Below are 7,310 nucleotides of genomic sequence, written 5' to 3' on the forward strand. Positions count from 1 at the left end.
ATTGCATTCGCTGTTTGTTAACGATTCAATTCCTTTTCTTGGCATTTTATCATTTTATAATTTTATTATAATAATAATAATTATTATTATAACTACAATAAGAGTGGAGTTTATACCTATGTATTCAAGAGTGTAACAAAAAAATAAAAAAGTTTCTGAATAATCTATACTAAGCATGTCACTTATGCACTGGTCGTATTGATTCTTGTGTGAGTTTATTGAAAAAGCATTCACCACTTCACCCGGGAGACGATTCCAAGTATTGATACAGGAGAAAGGAATTCTAGTGCACCATCTTTGAATGGACTCGAGGAGATGATAGTCAAATCTAAAGTCGACCCACCAAACTGGCCCCTCGTACTCCAGAATTACCCTCAAATAAGTTGTATACAGCAGCTTCGCAGTCTGGATACTACAACCTTCAAAAGATTTCTGTGTCGCTCCTGTCTCTACCGCAGGCATTCAGAATATGCTCCGACAGTCAAGATCGGAATTGACTATGACATCAAGATTGCGATGACTCTTGACCACAGTAAGGAGTTGCCCACCTAGTAAATAGGTAAGTTTCGGATTGTTCCTGCCAATATGCAGGACACAGCACTTGTCCATGTTGAGAGACAACAACCATTCATCAACCCACCGTGCAATAGCATCCAGATTCTCCTGTAGATGGTTAGTATCGTGTGGTGGACATACAGTTTTGCATCGTCAGCGAACAGAAGTAACGAATAGAGTGAGGAAGATCCAAGGGCGGTCCTAGACTGATTTTCTGGGGGGGGTAGTAATTGAAAGAACAATTGAAATTTCAAATTAAGACTTCAAGTAACACCCTGTAGCTTTAGTTAGCTTTTGCAGTACCATATTGTTTTTCTTTAAATTGTACAGTGCATCCTATTTTGGGTGAGACAGCCAGGGTTTCTCGCTTGTTATTTGAGATAGAGCCTTGCGGTTTTCACGTTTCTGTCCTACTTTTTTGTGAAATTCTACGTAAAATCCAGTGGCGTACTCAATTTTTGCTTTCGGGGTATGGTTTTGAAGATACGACACAAACCTATATTTTTTCAATGGAACACCCTGTATTTCATTACTTCGTTGAATTCCCTTCAAAATTATGTATAACATTATATAGGTAGGATGTTCAGAAATGCTAAAAAACACTAAAACATCACATAATGATGATTTTTTGTTAGTGAGCCATGAATTTTCCAAGTTTCAATAAAAGGATTATTACTTTTGATTATTAAGAGTAGTATTTCATGTATGATACAAACATCCTCGTTGTTATTATGGCTACTTTACATTTGGAAGCATTGTTTAATCAAGTAGGCATTGAAGAGAAAAAAACAAATCTGATCTAGCTGTCATCGCTATGAATTGTTATTAGGCCTGTTCGTAGTGTGGTTCACAACGGTTGTGAACTGTACGGAGCAAGCGCAAATGGATTTTCGCCACCCTGAAATGGAATTGCGCTAGCTCTGTACAGTTCACAACCGTTGTGAACCACTCTACGAACAAACCTATTGTGTTTAGACACAACAGTCCCGAAGAATTTCGTGCATCAGCAGAGAAATTACAAAACAGCCCTTTTATAATATTAAATGCACTCAGGCATTGTATATAAAGACCTATAAAGTATAAAGTCTTTATACCACGTATTGAAAAGGTTTGTCAATTGTGTATTAGGCAAAACGGACAGCAATTTGAACAGTTTAATTAGTAAAATATTATGCAATGTTGAAAATTTGTATCAATACCAATAAATATTTTATTGGTATTTCTTCTCTATCTAATTTGCATTATGAATTTTTGTATTATTTATGTGGTGCTATTAGGTAGGTACCTACTGTTAGGAACCGCTGAATTCAAATTTTATTTATATATTATTTTGTTAAAATCCATCAACACAATCGTAACTTATAAAAAGCAAATTATTTCAATTAGTCTATTCAAGGAGTGACTTTTCTGAAAACTATCCTTGACTGACAACTCCCTATTATTTTTTTTTATGTTTCCATGCAATCCAAAATTTCCTAGCATAGCATCTATGATGAATAAATTTCTTATAAATTAACTAAAATTCCTTCTAATTCCTAGTACTCATTGGAAAAACTAAACTAAACAATAATATATTGAGGAAACGCAAACCATAACAGTACCTTCGTTTTGTTTTTCGTGTTAGTGATGAGTGTATTATCTATGTTTGCTATCTAATTGATTCTTCTTCTCTAAAATCATCATTATGTGATGTTTTGGTGTTTTTCAGCATTTCTGAATTGAACGAAGTAATAAAGTACATGGTGTTCCATTGAAAAAAATATAAGTTTGTGTCGTTTCTTCAAAACCATACCCCAAAAAAGAAAATTGAGGACGACACTGTATTCTACGCAAAATTTTGTATCAGACGTAGTTTTCAGCTCAGCATTATTTCTTCTCTTCGGAGATAAAGAAGGGATACGAAAAGTATCAATTTCCAACATCGCCCTGTATCTCATAAACGGAAACAGTTATGCAAAATCTGATTAGGATAACTTGAGTTTCACAAAAAAGTTCTATCTTAAATAACAAGCGAGAAACCTGGCTGTCTCAGCCAAGATGAGATGCACTGTAAAGGAATCTCTCCTTTTCATTTCATTATAATATTGTTTTTTCTTAGTTTTTTTATATGAAAAATTCAAAAAATCGTATTCGTTATGGGCTCTGGGGGGGGTAATTACCCCCTTTACCCCCCCGTAGGACCGCCCATGGGAAGATCAGATGTATACAGCAGAAACAGAACGATTCCCAGAACTGAACCCTGTGGTACCCCGATTGTGACCTTCTTATCCTATGTAGAAAAGCCACCCCCGACCCTGACTCTGAAAAATTTGTCACTGAGAAATGAACTCATCCAAGAGAGCAGGGCCCCACTAATTCCCATATACTCAAGTTTGTGAAGCAGACGACGATGAGGAGCACGGTGGAACGCCTTGGCAAAATCCAATAGACCCCATTAATAGGGACACTCAAGAATATGGTCAGTAACTATTCTTTCGAAGACCTTGGAGACAGCGGACACCAGACTGATAGGGCGATAGTTAGAGGGGGATGTTTTATCTCCACTCTTGTAAACTGGCGTCACAGAGAATTTTTTGTCTAAAGCTTTTCATACCCGGTCTGATTTCCATTGGTGCGGCTGGATTCTGAATTTCTCCCTCTTCAGGTGGTCCGTATTCATAACTCTTTCCAAAATCCAATAATCTCATTATCCCCATCTATTCTATAATTTAACCTCGATTCTTTCTACTTTGTGTCCGCCATTGCTTCTGCTCAATTGACGTTAGTGGTAGCTATTCTATTCTGGGATCTTTGTATCAAATGTATATTCAGCCCAATCGGTGTACTTTTTGGTTTGTATGAATTCACTGGTTGGATATCGAATTGATATCAGAATATCAATTCGATGGGGTTGAGCCTTACAAAAACTCAATCAAAAATTCTTTTATGCTATGCTTCATTACTGCAATTTCGATCCAATTAACAAGCAATCTTCTATCTGCTTTTCAGCGAAATTTTTGGGATGTTGTTGTATTTCTGTTTTCATTCTCGAGAGTCACAGTTCAAGTCCAATATGTTAATGATCTCTTCCTTCAAAATATTTCTCTTTTGTGGTATATACGAAAGTGGGTTTGTTGTTGGTAGGTTTGTTTCTGATTTTGTGATTAATTTTTTTTTTGGAAAAGGGGTATCCGTTTTCTTCTCAATAAAATGGCTATGCCCTCTAGAGCAATAACGATTCCATAGTATATTTAGGTTCCATACCTAGTTTATTGATGTCAATCGTCTGTTTGGTTTCATTCTTCCTTCTTGAAGGACTATAATGTCAGAATTTATCTATAACGTCAGGTTTCATAATCAAATTTACGTCCAGTTTCATAATCAAACAGAACTTCACTTTAAGCTTGCAGCTTCCTTTAGTGTCATTTTTAGTAGGGTTAAAGGAAGCTTTAAAATTGAAGCGACTTTAGGTTTGATTATGAAACCGGCCCTAATATAATTTCTTCTAACTCGAATTTCCGAGCCTTGACCTTATTCATTTTCTAGGAGTCTATTTTGAGGGAACGTTTCTAGTGGTCAACCCCATTAGTTGAGTTTTCCGAATAGTTCTTGAAGCTTTTTGTTAATTTTTCACTTTATTTTCAATATTTGTTTGTTGAAAATCTTTTTCTTTCAATGCGACCAAACCATCGCGATTTACTGCTCCTTTACAATCTGCTTAGATGACCGCTTTTTAATATGTTTTTATTTGTTTATTTGCTTATTGTGTTATTGAATTGTTTCACATATTTTTCTGCAGGCAAGTTTTCTTTTGCAAGAACAGTCTTTGTTATTTCACGGGAAGCTTGTTTTATTGCCCTCTTTTTTTTGTGCAACCAGATCGAACTCGCTACACTCTGCTGCTTTTCAAAGCATTTGACACAACCCTAAGAAAAGTTCCATTTTCCTTGGGAACGCCTATATCTTTGACATTGTCGGAAATGCATAAATGCCTCTTCTTCCTATTTTCAACGCAAAGGCTATCAATTTGCTTTTCGTGTAATATTCTCTCATTTATGCGCAGATACCCTTCACCTAAACAAGTTGGAGGGATAGAACGGGGAATCCTCTTCCTAGATCCAAGGAAACGAGTAAGTTCAAGAGTTGTTCACACTATCAGCTCAAATTTTCACGTCGACTTTGACCAAGGAGATTCGTGAAAAAAATTCTACTTCAAGTAACTGTCCTCTCTTTAAGGCTTCAGAAAAGTTATATTTGGAGGAATCTGTAGAGGAGAAGCTACTTTTTGTTTCTCTTCTTCTTCATATAGAAACACGTGGGTAGTCACCTTTAAAGTCCCTCAATTATGACTGCATTACTAAGTTGAGTAATGTAAGGCCCGGTTGCTCAATTCGGGATTATGTCGAGATTTAAGTTGATCCTAGATTAATTTTGATAGTTCCGATCAATTCTGTCAGGTTGATCTAGGTCCTAGGAACAACTTAAATATCGGCTTGATCCTGAACTGAGCAACCGAGTCTTATTATTAAAAATAATTCCATTTGGCCGACTTTGATAATTTCCAGGAAAAACGCCGCGACTACAGATATTTACAAAGGAGAAAAATGTGGTAAACTACATCGAGTTCAAATTAGGCTGCACAAGAAGTTAGAAATAGTTATTTTTGTATCTAGTGCGCGAAATGCTACTTTGGTGATCGAGAACTGATTTTTTTTAACGAGGCGCAGCCGAGTTAAAAAAATAGTCGAGATCACCAAAGTATTTCGCTCATGAGATGCAAACAAAATTTTTTGTACAAACGTCAAAAATATCATTCTAAAATAAGTAACATGCTTAGCTTAATATGAAAAAGAGTATTGAAATTTCAGGATCAAGTGCTGTCACCTCTACGGCAATCAAAAATGGATAGTCTTATCCAACTCCTAAATCTACGATATCACGAGCTGAATCTGAGTTATCTGGTTTAGGAATACCTAATTATTGGTTCGTGCACTGGCTGCACCATTAATGTTAACATTGTGAATAATAAATAAAATTTGGTAGTGTTAAATTTTCTCACAATTTGAAAGCCTTAATTATTGTTAAACATTGATAAATGAATGATTTCTTGGATTTTTGCTTGATTGAGGAACATAAAGGTTGAGATATAAAAATCCCATATAGTTCACATGCAGTGTGCGAAGTAAGCATTTCGCACACTACTTCGCGCACGGTGTCATGGTAACGAAGGAAAATGAAAAAAAGGGTCACTTCGCATATTGTTGTCAATGCGCGAACCTTGTCATTTTTTGACGTTTGTAGAAAAATGTTTTGTATACGCCGTAGTGACTACAATGAAATGGATCACTCCGAGGTTTATTTCCAATAAGTACATATAATAATATCGAATTATATTACATATTTCAATTTCATATTCATCGAAACAATATAACAACTATTTCATTTATCCGATACTTCATATAAAGGAATGTCATGTGATTAAATTTGTATTTTAATGGCGTTTAAAATATGCAGAAAGGAATTAAATGAAACACGAATACGCACTCTCATGTGGGCATTCGTTTTTCGTTTGTTCCCTCAGAACCCCCATTATCCCTGGTTATTGAATAAATGGTCAAAAGGTTTCCTGACAGCGATTTTGTGATGGTGGCGGTATTTGGAATATTTTGTTCCTGTACAGGATATTGCAAATTGCTTGATTATGGCTATCGGCTGGTACTACTAGACTAGATAGAGAAAAACGTTGAAAGGAGTCCAAGGCTCCGATTTCGTGAAAATTGTATTGAAGATATTGATATTGATATTTTATCGATTTAAAAAATGTCCCATACCATTTTTATTTTCGGAAATATCTAAAAACGATAAAAACATTTTACAGACACGTTCTCACTGGGAATAAAACACTATAATCAACTTTTTTTACGTCTTGTACCAAGTGTGAAAAAAAATTACTTCTTTATTTTAAATACGGATGGTTTATCTTCTTGATCTCATGTTCTACAAATAATATTATAGCTTTTCAAAAATATATGTATGTCTATGTATTACTTCCTTACTCAAGACAAAATCACCATTTTGGTGGAATTCAAAATTTTGATAAAATTCTATGAAACCATTGATCACAAAATTGTTCACTCCCAATAAATCTCCATTCCCATGATATGAATTGAAATTTCCGTTCATAGAATTTCATTTGTTAGCTGAAATATCTATAACTTCAATAAAATCAAGTAATTCATGTCAATGATGTTAAACTCAATTTGAATAAATATCGAGCTGAATTTCTATGAAAAATTTTAATACTACTCACAAGAAGTTCTTAAATTGGGTACCCTTATTCTGTAAATAAAGTCGACATCTTTTTCTAACAGAATTCATTGCATTCAACAGCATAAAGCCTAGTTCTCAGAGCTTCGTAGTGTCGCTAGCGACAATCCCCACTCCTTCATACATTCTCACATGACGTGTTGTGTTCTCCGCTGTCATAAACAGCTGATTGTCAAATACGATTGAAAAATTCTATTCTATTTTGAATTTATATTACATATTATATAATATATTTTTTCAAAAATGAATTTTCGAGTTGCTGGCACCATAATGTCCGAAGTAAACATGGTGTTCGAACTAAAATTGTGGTGGAAAAATTAGGTGTTGTGTATGCGGACGTAACACAATTTGAAATATTATTTTACCAAAGAGGTCTCTTCGATTTTACTTCTAGTTAATATAGGTATATTCAAAGATTAAATCTCTATTCTTTCATTCTTTGGATGTGT

Source organism: Coccinella septempunctata, chromosome 1 (assembly GCF_907165205.1).
Source record: "Coccinella septempunctata chromosome 1, icCocSept1.1, whole genome shotgun sequence".
Classification (NCBI taxonomy): Eukaryota; Metazoa; Arthropoda; class Insecta; order Coleoptera; family Coccinellidae; genus Coccinella; species Coccinella septempunctata.